The sequence below is a fragment of the Panthera tigris genome, chromosome E3 (assembly GCF_018350195.1).
Source record: "Panthera tigris isolate Pti1 chromosome E3, P.tigris_Pti1_mat1.1, whole genome shotgun sequence".
Taxonomy (NCBI): Eukaryota; Metazoa; Chordata; class Mammalia; order Carnivora; family Felidae; genus Panthera; species Panthera tigris.
The window spans coordinates 987,398-1,005,837 of record NC_056675.1 but is presented as its reverse complement, the minus strand read 5'-3'; the positions used below and the strand labels follow the sequence as shown (position 1 = coordinate 1,005,837).

The window sequence follows — 18,440 nt, the reverse complement described above, 5'->3', positions numbered from 1 at the left end:
CCTCAGGGTGGTGCGGCTCGTTGTGCGGCGAGTCCCCGACGCTGCCTGTAAGCGCTGGAGGGGCTTTCCAGTGTCACAGCGGGCTGTGTACCGTGCACGCACGCTCCGTCCTGCTCTCTGTCACACCCGGGAACAGGGGCCGAAAGCACAGGGAGGTAGATGTTGGCCTCGATGGGGCGGTCCCTGAGAAGGTCAGCCATCTGTCCTTGGGCAAGTCCAGCCGACACAGGGTGGACGTTTAGGGGTCACGCTGGGAGGCTTCCTCCAGGAGAGGGCTGGAAGTGGTGCCCTGTGAGGCCCTTCTAGTGCTCTGGTCCCCTGGAGGCAGGCGGTCCCTTAGCAACTTCTGATGATACCACGGGACCTTCCTTCTCCACGCGACGGGACGGGCCTTCTCCCAGCCACTGCCGAGCGTCCGTGCTCGTGCTTGCGGGTGCGCTCCTGTGTGTGCATTCCTGCGTGTGCTCGACTGCTGGCGTGTGTGTGTGTGTGTGCGTGCACCCGTGCGTGTGCCTGCGTCTGAGTGCAGTTCTGTCACAGCTTGGATCGCTGTAGCCGCCAGCGCGGTCAAGGCTTAGAAGTGCTCTGTCGCTGCACGGCTCCCTTGGGCCCTACCGTTCTAACCACTCACCCACTGAGTGAAGGACATTTGGGTCGTTTCCAGATCGTGGCTTTTAGGGGTGAAGCTTCTGTGAACACCCACGAGCAGCAGCGCTCGCTTCTCTGGGGAGACGCCCGGAGCATGGCCGCGGGCCGGGCCGGCTGGTGAGGCACGTTTTTTGAGGCCCCGCCAGGCGTCCCGAACGCGCGGCTCTCCTCCCTTCCGCTCCCGCCGTCACCGTGCGCGAGGTGAGCTCCTCAGCACGCTCACCAGCGTTCGGTGTTTCTGTTCGTTATTTCAGTCGTTCTGATGTCTGTGCTCACATTTCAAAGAGGACAAGCTCCCTGGGAATTAACTTGCCGCTCGGGGATTGGCGACATGTGCTCCTGGCTTGGAAACCGCCGTGGGCTGGTATTGGCGTATTGCCCCGGCCTCGTGGTGGCGCCGCCCTGGCGGGCCCAGCTGTGATGTGCCCTTGTCTGCCCTGCCCGCGTGCGACATCCTTTTTCTCTAGGGGCTTTTCGAGAGGGGTGGTCTTCACTGGGCAGCGCTCAGAGTTGGCTGGCACGGGTCCGCGGTCTGTTAGGCCGGCCTCGTTGTTCCCCATGGTCTCCACGGTGGAGACACGGTTTCTCCAGTCACTTGTCGCATCTGGAGAATTGCAGAAAACCTAGAATCTGATCAGCTTCCCTGCTGCCGTGGAGACCTGGCAATTGTCATTCTGGGCCAGAGAAAACAGGCTCCCCGCCCCCGCCAGCCCCGCCCCCGCCAGCCCCGCCGTCCACCGGCCATAGCTAATGCCCTCACTGCTGCGGCCGTCAGCCCGGGAGATGTTTGTAACTTTGCCTCCTTGTGCTCAGCAGAGAGCAACTCGGCAAAGTGGAATTTTAAAAAAGCAACGTTTGTTGTTTTTCCTGAGTTATACGTGGCCGATGTGAAAAAGAAAGAAGGAGAAACTAGAGAAAAGCACACGGAAGGAATCAGGCTGATAACCTCGCGGTGAACGTCGCGGACATGTTCTCCATGTTTTCGCGGTGGGTGTACTCTATTTAACATATATGAGAATACCCGCATCGGCTCTGGTCCTAGGGTTTCCGTGTTTTCTGGTACGACCAAGAAGAGGGTAGCTCGCGGTTGCTTTCATTGCAGCTTCTTTGATCACGACCGCAAACGGTCATTCTCCACGTACCTGTTGGTCATTTGCTTTTGCAGCTTCTAGATTTTTTACCAGGTCTGTTTGCAAAGCTGACCTTCTCTGTATTGATTTGAAAACACTGCTCGTGCTAAGGGTTCTTCATCTTTTTTTTTTTTTTAAGAAAGAGAGGCAGGGAGAGAGGGCGATCGAGAATCCCAAGCAGGCTGCACACTGACAGCACAGAGCCCGCCATGGGGCTCATCTCACAAACCATGAGATCATGATCCGAGCCGAAATCGAGTCAGATGCTTAACCAACTGAGGCACCCAGGATCCCCCTTTCATCTTTCTTTTACGTGTCAGATAGTTTTCCAGTCAAGTCACTCTTGTTTATGGCTTTTGCCCTAAGCAGACAACCCCTCCGCCTCTCCCAGCCTGCAGGAGCTTCCTGCCGCCTCGGCCCTGCACCGGCCTCCCCGGCGAAGGCCTCGCTGCCTCCCCACGCCCCGTCTTGTCCCGTGCCCCCTCGGGGTTCCGTTTCTCCAGCCGTTAGAGAAAGACGAGGGTCGAGCAGCGAGGCATCGCCGGCTGCCTCAGAAAGCCGGGGGCCTCCCGTTCGAGGGCTGGCTTCTCAGCCTCTGCCATACTTGGACCGGCTCTGCCCCCTTGGCTGGGGGAGGCCCTGGGTGTTGACGGCCGGGTTTAGCTTTCACTGGTGACGTGGGTCCTTCTACGTCTAGTGTCTCCAAAGGCAGATCCCAGGGAAGCTGAAAGCGGTTGCCCGGGGGTTATCAGCACGCGCCCCCATGGGTGAAGTCCCCCCCCAGACCAAGTACTTGGCCCCACTGAGCCTGTCTCCTGTTGTCTAGGAGCGCCTGGCAGCCCTCTGGCCCTGGCTGGGCCACGCCGTGTTGTTGCCCGCCTACAGTCCGTCAGCCCCGCGGGATGGGCTCGGGTGTGGCTCCCGCACCATGTGGTGCCGGGGCCTGAGTCATTCTCTGTGGGGAGTGGGTGCATGTGGTCGGGTCCCCTCAGACGAAGGTGAGGAGGGAAGAGGTTGCCTGGTGGACAGAAGGGAGTCTTTGCCGGCTGTGCACCCGGTTAAGTGCCGGACCCTGAGACGTCGCTACAGACGGGAGCCCAGAAGCCAGAGCCAAGTTAGGGCCGGGTTGGGGGAAAGGCCGTGGCCCTCAGCCCTGGTCCAGGCTCTGACACCGCCCCCAGAACCACCGTGGCACGTTAGTTAACTGCTGCCGGTTGTCATGCCCGAGAGCTCACTGTGCTCGAGGGAGGCCGTCGGCTGCATGGTGACCTGGGGGTCAGGTGGCATGGGGGCCGTGACCCCTAGGAGAGTGAGCTTGGCTCGGTAGCCGTGTGGGAGGCACCAGAAAAGGGCTCTGTGCCATAGGTGACCCGGAGCCCGTCAGGTTGTCAGCCTGTCGTGAAATTTTAGGTAACGCACGTGCGTAGAGCCCTTGCCAGTCTGGTGGACTGGCGGACGTGAGAAACACCCTGTCCCGCTTCAGACGCGTGAGCGTGTGGAAGAAGCGTGACGGCAGAACCATATGGCGTGGCTGAAAGCGAGCCACGAGTGAGAGATACAGAAGCTCGAGGCCAGACTGGCGAGCGAAACTGGAGCCGGTGGGCCCAGAGTCATCGGAACCGGGCTCGTGTTCTAACAGTGGCACGGCCACGCGAGGTGGCCCGCCCCCTCACGTGCAGTGGTGGAGCCGGACTCCGGCCCCGAAGCCAAGAGCCATAAATTGGAAAATCCTACCCATTGGGCAGATAGAGCAGGCAGGCAGGGTGGACGAAGAAAGAGCCCGTGATGGAGAATCAGAATCCCAAACCCACGGCGTGCGTGGGGGCCAGACCCAAAATTTCAGTGACCCGCGACCTGGGAGCCCCCAGCCAAGAAGTTCACCGGGAGACTTGTTCGGACCTCCGGCAGAGATCAGTGCAGAACCGGCCCCCGGGGCCTCCCACGGAGAACGGCCCTCCTGAAGACTTCCACGGCGGAACAGCCCGGTCCACGGGAGGAGGGAACCGTGGGGACGGTCCGCCGGCAGGACGGGGGACGGAATTCACAAGAAACACGAGGCAGGGCACCTGGGCGAGGCTAAATGGGTTTGCGGTTTTGGGGGGATGAAGGGAGGGAGAGTCGGCATTCTGTCCCGTCTCCCCCAGCCTGGGAACAAACGGGAAGCTGAAGCGGAATCTGACCGAGACAGCAAAGGCAGAGGCGTCGGCGTGGAACCCAACAGCGGGCTCAGCGGGCCGAGCGGGCCGAGAGAGGCGAGCCCTGACCGGGTGTGCAGAGTGCGGGGCGGCGGGGGCCCTGCGGGGTCCCTGTGGCGCTGCTCCTCGGGAGTGCGGAGGGAGGGGAGGGACGGCGGCCAAGGGCAGGGTTTGAAGGTGACCTGGCATGTGTGTTGCAGGGGCACGTCTGGTCCCTAACTCCCGCTGGTGCCCAGCACGGCAGCCCGGGAGGGGGGTGGGGGTGGGGGGCGACAGGCAGGGCGGGGCTGGCTGGCGGGAAGGAGCGGGGTCCCGGGCCCAGACGGCCGCTTCCCAGGCTGTCGCCCCAAGTCCTGGCAAATGGGAGGCCTGAGGTCATGGCCTGAAGCTGACGTGGGAGGTGTGCTTCACCGGGAGCGACGTCGGATGGCAGGAGTGGTTTCTGGGAGTTTTCCGGTGTCTACAGATCGTGAACCAGCAGTGCTCTTTCAGGGGAGAGCTTGGCCGGGGAGAAAGATGAACAATGAGTCAAATCTTGGGAACTTTTCCCCACGAGACGCTGCCGCGCAGCCTGGGGTCCCACCGGGGACACCGTCCAGCGGACTGCCGGGCGCACACGTTTCTTGACCTGGCTCCTTTCTCGGGCCTTCGTCCTGTTCGTGGTCTGGATTGTCCACGGCGCCCAGGCACACCCGGGAGGCGGGGGAGGAACCCGCTCGCCTGTCTTTGCCGAGAGCGATTCGGGGGCGCCCGCATCTGTGTGTGAGCAGCCTGCTGCGTGCGCCGTGTGGCCACGCATCGTGCCGGGGGGCCTGCGGACCTTCGCCGTCCCGGCACAAGGCGGTCGTGCCGACCGGCGTCCAAGAACACCGACAGATGAGAAAAGAGCTGCCTTCGGATAAGTCGCGCATGCTGGGTGCCCTGGAAATGCTTCGCCTGTTGACTAAAGTGGCCTGCAAACAACGAAAAAAGAAAGTTAACGGAGGAGGCCCCCTCCGGCTGCTGACGTCAGTGCGTTCCGTTTTGCGTGGCCTTTCGGTTCCTGGGATGCCGGTCTGGGCATGCGTCTCTCGCACGTGAGCTCTTCGTGTGTCGCTCGACTTACGCCTCCAGGAGCGTTCTTGTGTTTGAAGACAGAGCCCCCACCCCACGCCAGGCGTGTAGAGCACAGCCATGGTGAGAAGTGCAGAAGACGTGGAAACGCCGAGAGAAATGTCTGGTGCGTGACCACGTCTGTATTTTTACAGACATGCTTAGCTTTCAGGCAGGCGGGCACACTTCACTTCATCACGCGAGTCTGTGAACCGAGCCAGGATCCGACCGTCACTGCCATTTTGGAGACTGAACCGCCCTCCACCGGGCCCCCCCCCGCACCTCGCCCCGTTCCCGGGTTTGGGTGGCTCCACTCCATCCCCTGCTCTCCTTCCTGCCCGGCGTCGTCACCCCCTGTTCCACCGCAGCCCTGGGAGCCCCAGCCCAGACTCTCCCCCCTCCTGCCTCGGAAAGCAGAGCCTGCCCGGAACCTGGCCTCCCGAGTGAGTCTCTGCTTCGGTGGCTTGTTTTTTTGTTTTTCTTCCCTCTTCGCTTTAGAGGGGGTGTCCTGTGGTCTCGAGAGCTCTTGGCCCTGGCGCGCGTGGGTGTTTTAAAGCTACTGGGAAATTCTGCCCCAGAGGTGCCAGGAGCCGACTGGTGACGTGTGTGCGCGCCTTCCCAGGTGGTTTTGCCCAGGGCTGCCAGGCCGCTTCCTTCACCAGAACCACTCTTCTGTAAGGTCACGCATCGTAATAAAACAACATGCTTCCTGCCTTGCCCTCCTCCTGCTGGAATTATCGCCACTTCCTGGCTGTTCAGAGGAAGCCACTAAATTTGTTGTTTTCAGTCGAGTGGACACCACATTTATTTAAGGAAAGCTTATTTCATTATAACATTCGCTAACGTTTATAAGGAATATTAATCGCTGGCTAATCAGACAATGTGCGCAAGAGAGCTCTCCCATTTCGGGTCTGAAATACCAGAATGGGCAGATTAGCCTGAATATTTGTTCAATCTTTTCAAAATTATTTTTGTAATGGTATGAAAAGATTTCCCAGGATGGAGTATTCACAGCTGGGAAAACAGTCGCCGCTTTGAAGATGGTTTTCCCAGGCGCAGAGCTCACGTCTCCTGCTGCGAGGAGCGTAAACAGTGTAACAGTGCCTAGTGAGACTTGCCGTTCTCTTGGTGAGTTTTCGTGGCATACGATGGCCTTCTTCCGGCCAGGCTGCACGGTCCCCTGTCGGGAATGTGCGTTTGCAAACCTGGAGGAGACCGAGCGGCAGTCGGCCCCAACAGGCCAGGGAAGCAGGCGCGGGTGTCGGACTCCCCGGCTGCCGAGTAGCTCACTTTGTGCTCATAGGTCGTATCTTTCAAGGTTGAGAATGAAAGCGGAGGTCGAAGTCTGGGCTCTCACCGACCCATCAGGTTGGTCTGCACGATGCCGTCCGTACTTCCCCCAAGCCTCTGTTGGCCCCAGGGCCCCACACGTTCTCTTGGACTCCACACAGCCGCCACCCGAAGCCCCCCGGCCTGGGTACCAGGTCGTGGTTCGGCGGCAGGTCGGAAGCGTGTGGCTGCTGGACATCAGGCTGGGATGACTGTCCAGGGGCCGCCACCGGGAATACCGCAGGCGGGGCACGGGGCTCGGCGTGCAAGATGGGCTGGCGACTGTGTTGGAAAGGAACCAAAAAGTAGGATCTAAGGAAGTGTGAGGTTTACACACCTGTAGCAGGGTATAGGCCAACGCCCGAAGCACAGAGAGCCCGAGATCTGGTACCTTAAGTAGACTAGAAGTTTATTCCACAGGCCAGGGGTGAGTAGCCGGGAACCCGGGCCCCCTTTGCCTTACTGCTCTGCCTCCCCCTGGGGTGCTGTCCCTGCTGTGGGCTCAGCGGTGGCTCACTCTGCACCAGTGTTTTAGTTCCGGGGCAGGGGACGGTCAGAGCGAGGGTCAGTGGCTTCATCTTCACAGAGATGGCTGGGACGCTGCGTGCCTTCCGCTCACGCCCTGCTGGCCCCACCCGGGTCATCTGGCTGCAGGCGAGGCATTGACCGTCACCCCCGCCTGGGCAGCCGGGAACCCGGTCAAAACCGGGGGCTGTGTTCCCAACGGCAGGGAGGGAAACGTGGGCACTGGGGGAGTCTGTCACGGGCGGGACCGCCTCGTCGTCAAGTTCCGAGGGGAGGCCTGCGGGCAGCGCTTAGTGCCGCGGACTTGTTGGGTGACCTGGGTTTCGGCAGGGCAGCGGCACGCGGCGTGACCTCGGCACCCGGCTTCTCCCTGATGGTACGTCCAATGGGGATCGCACGCGGGTAGCGCACAGGCAGCCACAAGGGTGCGTGAGGTAACAGATCGAATGGCTGACGCGGTTCCTGCCACGGGTAAGTGCTTAAGAAGTGGCCGTTGCTCCTGTGCTCGTTGGAACGAGTGACACTGTGGTCACACGCATCCCTTTGGGATGCGTGGGGTTGATGTTTGCCTAGGTGGCCCAGAAGCGGATTTGAGTAAACCTCCGCGTTTGCCGAGGGCAGTTTGGTGACTTAGCGTTCTGTTCACATTGTCGCTATAAAACCCGGTAAGTAGAGTCTGGCTGCGGCATCAGAACCCGCAGAAGCCTCCCACTTCCCTTCCCCTTGACCTGACTCCTCTGATGCTCCAGCATCAAATCTGAGAAGTCAGGGTGGCCGCAGACCCGGCTCGTGGCAGGCAGGGGACCTGAGACCGCGCACGGGAGACGTGTGGCACGGCCCTGGGCTGTGGTCGGCACTCAGTACGTGCCGCTGTGACTTGTTCTTTTAATCAAGTAATGTGTGAAAATGGGGTCGGGATCTCTTCCGTCTCGATCTCCTACCAGGAGGTCGGGCCTCGTGAGCTGGCGTCTGACGGTATGGCTGAACTTTGGGAACACAAAGGGCGCCGTGTGCCGTTATGTGACGACGGCCTTCTCGGCCGCAGGCATTCCACGGCGGCCACGTTCGTGTGAGAAAATGTCATCCTAGTGAGTATCAATAGCACCTGGCGGCTGGTCTTCTGTCCTCGTGTGTTGGGGTGCAGATGGGGGGTGTCTCACTGGAGGGCGACGTGTTCCTCCTGGCCCAGTGGGATGTTGTCATTGCCCTGAGCGGCCGACTGGCGGTCGCTTGTGGAGTACAGACTCGGTCGCGTGGCCCCTCTGTGACCGTAAGCCGTTTTGAATGAGGTTAGCAGAGTGCCATTCCTGAGGACCAGAGAGGCCACTTGAGTGCCTCTCCCAGCGGCCTGTGGCCTCTGCCGCCCTTTTCAGGATGGAGGCGTCTCACCGCCTGGTGGATTGGGTGGAGCGCTCCCAGAGGGCGGGCCCGGGGGACCCAGGTCAGCCAAGACGTGGGTGATGCACGGGCAGTGTGTCCGAGCACATGAGTGAGTGTGCGCGCGAGTTGTGTGAGGGTGCGTGTGTGTGCGTGAGGCTCTATCGTCCTAGAGCGCCCTGGCACTTTGCGGCCACTCCGAAGCGCGAGTGTGGGTCCCGTGCCACCTCGGCTGAGCGGTGCTCCCGGCCAGAGAGCCTGGGGCTGCGCCTCCTGTGCCCCAGCCTCGAGGGCGGCCCGCGTTCTCCGTTCTCCGAGCTGCAGCCCGTCCCGGCCCCGTGGGGAAAGCAGGTGTCTCGAGGCAGCTCTGCGCCCCCTGGGCGTCAGCTGGGCCCAGACGCCGGCCCTGGACGCATGGTTGCCTCCAGCCCGTCTGACACGGGTCATGAATTTGTAACTCGGAGTGCGGGGTGGAGATGTTCCCGAGCACGTAAACCGAGTTTCCCTGTCGTATGTGTTTTGTAAGAAAGGAATTCAAACCTGTGGTATTTTCTGTCTTTCCTGTGGCCCCCACATCCTCCTCAAAACAAACACCCTCAACCCCCACGTTGGCAGTTTGTGCAAACAAGCGATCCGAAAATTAGAACTGCCCTGGGTTCACACACCCTCACGGAACTTTGGTTTTAAAAAGAAAACAGAACTTTCTTCAAGAAAAACAAGCAAAGCAAGGGGAATTGTACTCTCAGAATGCAGACCTGAAGTCCCCATGTCCGAGCAGGGCATTCGCCTGACTAGTATGTGGCTTACCTTGACCCAGGAGCCCCGCGAGTGCATGGGGTCTGGGGACAGACGCGCTCAGGGTGCCCGTCCTGGAGCGGGCCCGCTGCCACCCCAGCCTCTGGGCCAGGGAGAAGGGAATGGAGCTCTCTCCGGCAGGCAGGTCCTTTCCTCGGGATAAATTATTTGTGGCAAATACAGTCGTAACTTTTTTCTCAGTGTTTGTGTTCATTACCGGCAGACTCAACTGTACCGAAGAGGTTTCAGGGCGCAGCTGTGCACCTGGGGGGCTGCCCGTGAGCACGAAGCCAGAAACGTTGTAGGCGTCTGTGGGGGGACGAACTGATGTAAGCTTGATGGGGTGGCTGTTGGAGGACAGGCCGGACCCTTGCACGTCCTGGGGATTGTGGGGGCAGCGCCCGGTGACCCCGGCGGGGAGCCAGGAAATACAGGGAAGCGGTAATATCAGGGCGCAGACGGAGGCGGTGTGTTTCTCCCTCTCCTCCCGGCTCCCCCCAGCCCGTTCCGCCCTGCCCACCCCCGCGCACGTACACCTCCTCTCCCTTCTCAGGTCTGCCCTTTAGGGGAGACGTCTTTCCTCCCGACTAAAGTTTCCAGTTCTGTGATTTGTGTTATCCACGTCCGGTGTGAGCTGAGTCTTGACTTTTAAAAACCGGTGCCTGGACCGTGGGGCGGGGTTTGCGAGACTCCTTTGCTTGAAGAAGGAGGACCGTGTTAATCTGGGAAATGGGAGGACCGTTGGTACTAAGTTCTCGCTCGAGCCTCTGGTTTGAAGCGGGGCAGCTGGGCATTTTATTTCCGCCTGCAGACAGCCAGAGCTCTGGTGGGCCTCCGTCCCTCCCGTTCCTCCTCCCCCTTCCCTTCTTGTTGTAAAACCTGACAGAGAAAAGTGCTACGGCTTAGCGGAAGCCACACCCAGCTCCAGAAATCGCCACCTTAGGCCCTTACCGTCATCACCTCCTTGCTTTTCCCCAGAGCTGTGCTTCTCGGGTGTGCAGCCTGTTACACAGTTTGGTTTTGCTCGTATTCGAGCTGTGTGTGGGTGCAGTTGTATGACGCGAGTTTTTGGTATTTTACTTTTTCAGCCAAACTTTATTTGTATGCATTATCTGTGCAGCAGCGTATGGCTCTAGACCGTTTATTTTTCTCTGTGTGTGGATATACCATGGTTTGCTCATTATTCCAATTTTGGCTGTTGCAGACAACGCTGTGATGAATTCTTTGACCTGTGTCCCGTCCCGGGCGTGTACACGTTTCTCAGGGGCCGTGGACCTACTCGTGGAGTTGCAGGGTCTCGGGGTCCGTGGCTCTTCATCTCCACTAGATAAACCTCTACGTTATTGTCTGTTACCGCGTAACAAATTACGACACTTAATGGCTTAAAATAACTAGGTGTGTGTGGACGTGGGTCTGGGCGGAGCTCACGTGGGTCTTCAGACTCGACTCTCTCAGGCCGCAGGTGGGGTGTGGTCTCACCCGAAGGCCCAAAGGGAGGCGGGAATCTGCATCCTGCCTCCCTCCGCAGCTGTTGAAGGATTCGTCCTCGCTGGCGGGTGCACTGAGGGCGTCACTTCCTTGCCGGCTGTTGGCCTAGCGCCTTGCCGTGGGGGCCTCTCCGTGGGGAGCTCACAGGATGGCACCTGGCTCTGTCACAGGGAGAGAGAAAGGGAGGGCACGAGAGGGGACGTCATCATCTTTTGCGGCCGGTCTCGGAGGCGGTTTCCCCTCGCTTTTGTTATGTTCTCTTTGTTAGAAGCTTGTCACGAGGTCCGGCCCCCACACGTGGGTGTGGATGTTGGGAGGCGGGGACCGTGGGGACCATTTTAGAAGCAGCCTGCTGCAGCCCCACTGTCTTCTCAAAAGTGCGGCCCACGGACATTCGCACAGCAGCGGGTGAGAGCTCACGATGAGCCCTTTTTCGGCAGTGCCTAGTCTTGTCAGGCTTGTAGTAATATTCTTCGTGTGATGAGCATCTCACTGTGGGCTTTTAATATTTTGATGACTTTGTACTCAGAGGGAAAATAGACTCAGAATAAAAGGCGAAGACCGTAGGGACCCAGGTTCGAGGCCTTTCGGTAAGCGCACGCCCCTCTGTGCTGGAAGGCCCGGGGCCTGCCGTTTGGCCGTCCGCCGCCCGCACTCTGTCCGCGCTGGCCTCCTGGACGCAGGTGCCACTGCTCTGGAAGGGGCCTCCCACGCAGACCGCGCGGGCCTCAGATCCCTTCACCCTCCTGTCCCGCTTGAGTTTCGGACTCTCCCAGAGCCGTTCGCTCGGCCTTCTCCCGGTGGGCAGTGGTAACACCGCTGCTCCGGCCGCTCAGGCGCGATGCTTGTATTTATTCCTTCTTATTGTGGTAAAATACACATAACGTAGAATTGGCCATCTTAGCCACTTTTCAGTGCGCGCTTCGGGGTTACTGAGCACGTTCACGCAGCTGTGCAGCCGTCCGCACCGTCCGTCTCCAGAACGTTCCATCTCCCCACACTGAGACTCTGTCCCCGTTACACACAGACCCCTCCCGTGGCCCATCGTCTACTCTCTGTCTCTGCGAGTTGGACTCCGGCTCCTCACCAGGGGAACCCACGGCGTGCGTCCCTTCATGCTTGTGCTTGTCTGTTGGTGCTGCTCTGTCTCCCGGCCCATCCGCGAGTCCCAGCGACTTGGGAATGTAGGCTGAGCCTGGCCACATCCTGGCTCAGGGCCTTCACCCTTCCTGCTCTGCCTCGTGGCCTCCCTTGGGGCTGTTCCGAGCGCCGCTGTCGGTTGGTAATTTCGGACGGAGGCCACACCCAGGTCCGGACCTGTGTGTCCAGCTTACCTCTGCCGTCTTCCACACTGAGTAGATGTTCGGTACCAAGTTGAGGAAACTCTCCCCTATTCCTGCTTTTCTCCAGTTTTTATCATGATCGGATGTTGGATTTCGTCAGGTGCTTTTTCTGCACCAGCTGTTACGATCACTTGATTTTTCCTTGTTAGCCTGTTGAATACAGTATATGACCCTGACTGACACTTGAATGTCGAAGCAGCCTTGCATCCCTGGGACGAGCCCTCCCCCCGCGGTCACGGTAGATAGTCATGTTTACATGGTGCTGAATCCTGTTGCCGATATCTCAAGGACACGTGTATCTAGGTTCACGAGGAACACTGATCTATAGGGTTTTTTGTACAGTCTTTGCCTGGTTTTGAATCAGGGTATTTCGTGTCAGCTCTTCTTTAATGTTGGTCAAGTTCTGTAGTGGAACCCTCTGGGCCTGGAGAGTTCCGTTTCAGGGGCTTTTAAACTGTGGATTTGGTTTCCTTAATAAGCTGCAGTGCTACTCAGAGTAGCTCTTGCTTATGACTCGTTGGTGGGGCAGTTTGTGCTTTTGGAGGATTCACTCCACTTCCTGTTTCTTTTTATAGGTTTATGCAGGTATTTTCAAGTGCGACGTGTGCGTCTTGAAACGCGGTAAGCAGGTGTGTCGGGAGCGGCCTTGGGTGTTCCGGTGCGAAGTCCGCGCCGGCTCCTGCGTCTGGCGCGTCTCTCGTTGTTACATTTGCGTAGCTGCCGCTGTCACTGCTGTTGACAAACCATCAACGGGTGTTTCTGATGCCTGGGAGGGCCGTGTCCTCCCGGAAGCCTCCCTGGCTCCCGCGGGGTGTCTGGGGTGCCTCTGCCCGAGGCTGGCTCGCCGGGCCCCAGGCTCAGACGGGTCCCTCCGTCCCCCTGTGGCAGGGAGCGTGGCGCTCCTCAGTACCCAGGGCGCCTGTTCACTACCTGCTGTCGGCATAGTGTGCGCTCGCGTGTGTGTGTGTGTCTGTGCACGCGCATGCATGTGCGTGCACTCGGGGGGGTGGGTGAAGGTGATGCGGGGGCGCAGGGCGCCGGCGTGTCGGGGGGGATTACTAGCGCAGCCCTTTGGGGCCTTGGCTCACTGCAGGACGAGGGGGCGCCCTCAGAGGGCAGGACAGGTGCCCTCAGGACATTGGTGACTTTTGCGTGCCATCGTCCCCCTCCCGTTTCCTGCTTTCTTCCGGAAACCGGTCTGGGCGTCCTCCGCACCTTCAGGTTTCCTGTGTTTTCAAGGTACAGGACACTACGTGTGTCACCAGGTCTAGCCACGTCCACGTTGTCAGGGGCAGGTTGGTGCGGGCGTTGCCCTGGGACCAGGTTCTCGAGCCCCGGGGGACTTATGGCAGGCACTCTGGGGCAGTTCTGTCCGGTGACCTCGAGGGCAAGAGCCTTCGGCCCTGTGGCTCCTCAGAGGAGCTGGGGCTCTGCAGCGGCCTGCTCTGATTTTCTTCCTTTTGGGGTGATTTACATGTGTTAGTCAACAAAGGAAAAGGCTACTTCGTTTGCTGAAGACAGGTGTCCTGGACGGGGCTGTGTCTCCCACAAGTGATGTGTACCCCCCTTCCTGTCGGCCGCCAGGGTTCTCTGTGTCTCCTGGGGGGCCGAGGACCCTCCTGTGCCCCAGGTGGCAGCTCAGCCATGCTCAGGCCTTGAGAGCCGCCCTCAGTCTTCCCTCCACATAGCAAGTGCTGCCTGCAGAGCCCAGTCGTAGGGGCCGTGGGGTCTCACACGACCCCTTCCTTCTGGAGTGGGGCCAGGGGTAGTAGCCGTCCGGGCAGGGGCAGGAGGAGGGGGAAGTATCCAGGGTGCTGCCCGCCATTGTGCTGTCCTTCAAGGGACCTGCTGTCAGTGGGTGTTCGTGCTGGGCAGGACCAGCCCCTGGGAGAGACTGGGGGACGTTGCCTTTTCTGAGAATAACTGGCGTCTTTCCAGGACTCCCTACAGCTGATTTCTTGTGATAAGTTTTAGATTGATTCCACCCTGGGAGAAAGGCCTGGAATCACAGTCAGATCTGCTGCACTTTTGTTTTGTGTTCCTTTGGCTTTGAAAACCCTTGTTCCCACATGAGAGCCCCCACCCCCTGGACAATGGCAAGACCCAGATTGAGTCGCCCACAGCCAGCCTGTGTGCCGCCACCGAGGTGGGGGTGGGGGTGGAAGCCCGTGTTGTGTGCGTCTGTGAGGCCTGGGCGGGTGCCCCCGCCGCTGTCCTGCTGTCCCAGACGGGGCCACCCCCCTCACCTGGGAGTCAGGGAGAGGCTGGGCCCGTGGCTCCAGAGGGCTTGCTGGCAGCGTGGGCCGTGGGTCGTCCGGGAGGGGGTGGAGGGGGGGTGTCGGTCACCGGGAGTCAGGCAGAGGCCGGGACCTGGCGGGCGTCTTACCGATGACACCGCCCGCCCTCCTCCCTGCCTCCCTTCCAGTTCGGGGCGTTCACTGGGCTGACTGACCTCCCCCATCCTCGCCACCACCCCTGCCAGAAGCCGGGAGGCGGAGTGCTCACGGGCTCCGCGGCCGGGCCTCAGTGATGGGCTCTGGAAAGGCGGTCCGCCGATCCGTCGTGTGAGGAAGCACAGCCTCTCTTCCCGGCTCGGGTGACGAGCGGGGTGCGGAGGGGAGCGGGGTCCTGGGCGCTCAGACTCGTCACCCGACTCCGAGCCTCGGTGTCACAAACAGGACGTACGTGTTTCAGACGTGGGTAAGGACAGCCCGTTTGCTAGGGACCGGGGACCCGAGCCCCTCGCCCCGTGAAGGTGCCCCAGCGCGGTACGCGGCGGAAGAGATGGCCGTCGGCCTGAGAGTCCGCCCTGGAGACTGACGCCCGGCCTGGGCAGCGTCCCCTGGCGCCTAAATCGGGCTTTACTTTTTACTACAGTTCTGTTCCTCTCTTTCTAACTTGCCGCGTACCGAGAGGTACGCCAGATAACGCGTTTCCCACCGCGGCGAGGCGGTGTGAGAGGACGGGTCCCGGCAGAAGGCAGCTTCCGGGACCCCGGGCGGCTCCACCGTTCCCATTCGCAGGTGTCCGTGACGCTCGCGAAGCGTGCCCCTCTGTCCCTGGCCTGACATTTGGGATGGATGCCCCGGTCCCGTTTAGGGTCTTGTTTGCTCCTGACCGCATCGAGGTCACGGTGCCAGCTGAGGACACGGAGACGTCGTGCCCCGCTCAGAGTCCGCATCTGGACTCCCCTGCTCCTGTGGGCTCCTCGTCGACGCTCAGGTGAGGGCCGTCCCGCCTCTGCCGTGTGGTGCCCCTGCCCCCACACGAAAGCGGCCGGATGTCCTGCTCCCGTTGGGTGTCCTGGGTTTGGCCCGCCGCACGGCTTCTCACGAGGCACGGCTTCGCCGGGACGGTCAGCAGCCTGCAGGCGCCCTCCGCTCACTCGCCCGCCCCCGTGTGCGCCCGCGCCAGGTTTATCCCGTGCTCATCTTACGTACAGTGCGTGCACTCGGGCCCGTTGCCGCAGCGGGCGCACGGGTCCTTGTCTTTCGGTAGTTTATAATCGTCTTGGTGCTCACGGTGTGCCGGATCCGGCCAGTGAGAACCGTCCGGGTAGGTCCCCGTGGCCTTTTGCTGTGACTTTGCTGTTTTCTTGAAGCTTTTCTTCCTTCTGGCAGGAAACCACGTGGCAAAGCTTACTCCGTACCTCCCTGTTCCGGCCGGGTCGGCTGTTTACCTGGGGAGCCCGGCTTCTCCTGGGGGGCGGGCTTGGGTGTCGGTGGGCCCCCAGCCGCTCAGGCCCTTTCTGGCCCCTTTGAGCAGGTGGAGCCGGGGTGCGTGTGACATGCCCGCCCACGCGCCCACGCGGTCCCGTGTGCCCTCCTGCACGTGTTCTCAGTTCAGAGATCTCGGGGTTCGCTGGCCTCCCGCGGTTCCATCACCCTCAGGCCCTTCTTGCTGCCCCTTCTCCCTTCCGCGTTGCACCTCCCACTGCCCACCCGAGAACCACTCTGGGTTCACTGGCGAACATGCGCGACCCATAATACGTGTGAAAGTTTCAGGATCGCTTCGGCCACACCGCATCGGAAGACGAGGGGACACACGCCGGTGACGCTGTAATGGTGCCTCCACCCCTCCAAGGGGATGCGGGGTCTGGGAAGCGTCACGGTCATGATCAAGGGTCAGCTATTAAGCACCAAGAGAAGTAGGAAATCGCACTCGGTGCCAGCGCGGGCTCCCAGCTCGGCCCTTGCGAGCTCTCTCTGGGGTTGCAGGGCCTGAGTAGCCGGGAGAGCTGGGTTACCAGGAAACAACAAAGCAATCCCACGCCTTGATTTTATCTTGCGGCGTTCCTGACAAAATAATTAAATCAGCCTCTGCTCCCGGGCAAATGCTTTTCAAAGGGGCTGTGCTCGAAGGGGCTGGGTAGCCTGCGCACAGAGCCTGCCTGGCTTTGCCGTCTCTGCACTGTGTCCCTGGCACCGGCTCAAAAGAGGCTCCAGAGGCCGCCTGCCCGGCCTCCGGCGCAGTAAGCGTTCCTTCTTGTGAAGTCGGGACCTCTACCTTGCAGTTCTGCTTCCAGTGACTATCCAGTGGACCCTCAGTTCTGCTGCCAGCTTCCACATCTGGACACAGCTTCCAGAGGTTAGAGGTAGGAGCTGTGTCTGACCCCGTTGGACCTGTGCCTCGGTCAAGCGCCAGCGCAGAAGGCCTGTTGAGGGGCCATTCGGGAGCAAGAGTTGGCTTCCGGGCGCAGGGCCAGCCTCTCCCAACTTTCACGGGGTGTCTGCCACGAGGACGGAGGCCCTCACGGAGGCCCCTCTGACCGATGCTTCGGGGCTTTGCTCAGACACGGTTCCTGCCCAGAGGTCTTTGGAAGGGATCTCCCTTCTGCTCCTTCCTGCCCAGAACATCCCGTCTGGACAGGGTCGAGCCTGTGACTTTGACTGACCTCTTGATCCTCGGGTGCCGTAGAGGAAGGGATGTGGGTTTTGGAGACCGGGGCTGGGCGTCGGTTCCTGGCTACGTCGTTACCCTTGAAGATTTTGAGCGGTTCAGGACTCTGGGTAACGGGGGCAGTGTGTACCTCGTGGGTTTTTTGGCAGGATCGGAGACGAGGCCTGGCCTTATTCCCCAGTGTGTCGTCCATCTCCCCACCCGTCCTCGAGAACCACGGCCAGACAGCATGGGTCTCCCAGCCCTGCACTCCGTCAAGCACCTGTCCCTCACCGCTCGTCACGCTGGGAACGGGGCACATTTGATGAGCCCCTTGCACGTCTCAGACGCTCCAGGCTAGGGCACCCGTCTGTGCCTTGGCTCTGCAACTGGGAGTCGTCAGCACTGGGGCCAAAGGGGGGACTTCGTGACGAGCAGGGAATGAAGGCCAGGGGCTTGGGCAGTGCCTTCAGCCCCAGCTGGGCCCTGGGCGGGGGCAAAGCGCCCCCGAGAAGCTGTTCACAGAGAGCTCTGAGGACGCGGGAGGGAAGGCATCTTAGACCCCCTCCCGGCTCTTAGAGGACGAGGTGCGTCAACGGCATGTCTGTGCCCTTTGCGGACTTGTGGCTTTTGCGGGTTCTGGGGAGGCGGAGGGCGGAGGGCGGACTCTTCCCTGGAAGTTACTCCGGCATCTAGATCACCGGCTCACCCTCACCGTGGCTGGAGGGTGGGTGTCCTGGGACAGCGCCGCGGGCCGGCTCATGCGGCATCCCCACGGTGGTGTTCCACACGCCTGACCTGCTAGTTCGTGGGAACCGTCCCCAGCTGTCGGTCGGTCTTCCTGTCCTGCATTTGGGATGTTTATTTAGAAAGTGAGTCTTAAGTGGGACTTCGGTGCTGGAGACGGCATTTCTGCGAGGTCACGGTTGGTCACTGAAAATATTTACTTGGGACGGATACTCTCTCTCTTGGTGATTTGCACCCATAAGAGCCATTTAAACTACAGATGGCTCATTTTCCTGTTACCTAAACACTGTCTCACCTCTCCTTCGGGAAGCCTTGCCTGTGTGAAGGTCCTTGAGGGCCCCACTTTTCTGGGGAGGCGGTCCCCTGAGTGGAGTATGTGGGGCGGGAGGAGTAGGGTTCACTTTGATCCTGGCTTAGCCCTCACTGGAGGCCGGGGGTCCCCAGACATAGCCCGCATTGGAGGCCACGGCTCTCCAGGCAGCATGAATGGACGGGGCCCTCTGGCCTCAGCCACGTCGGAAGGCAGGGGCCGTAGCTTGTGCGCATTAGAGGATGGGGTCCCCAGGCTGGCCCGTGTCAGAGGACGGGAAGCCACCCCCACCGAGCCGCCTCAGGAGCACCCTGAGCTACTACAGACTCCACGCCTGATGCGGACAGTACAGAACCTTCTGGAAGAGCCAGGGCATGTGGTCCGTCTGCAGTGAAGCTCACTTTGGCCCCTGGAGGTTGTGCGGCAGCGTCTGACATCTTAGAGACACCGGGTGCGTGCGGGTGACCAGACGTTGATGCCGACCTCGTGAGGGAGGATGGGCGGTGAGCCCCGGGTGTGTGTTTTCCTCGTGAGGAAAGACCGACTGCGCTGCCGGGGCCCCAGCCCACCCCCGCCCCCCATC

At 60.6% G+C, this 18,440-nt stretch overlaps 1 protein-coding gene across 1 annotated transcript in view; it reads left to right on the top strand.

Annotated features, from left to right (window-relative positions):
- The window catches only part of CE3H7orf50 (chromosome E3 C7orf50 homolog), a 109,254-nt gene that overhangs the window by 18,105 nt on the left and 72,709 nt on the right, over window positions 1-18,440 (top strand). The gene's annotated exons all lie outside the window — the stretch shown is intronic.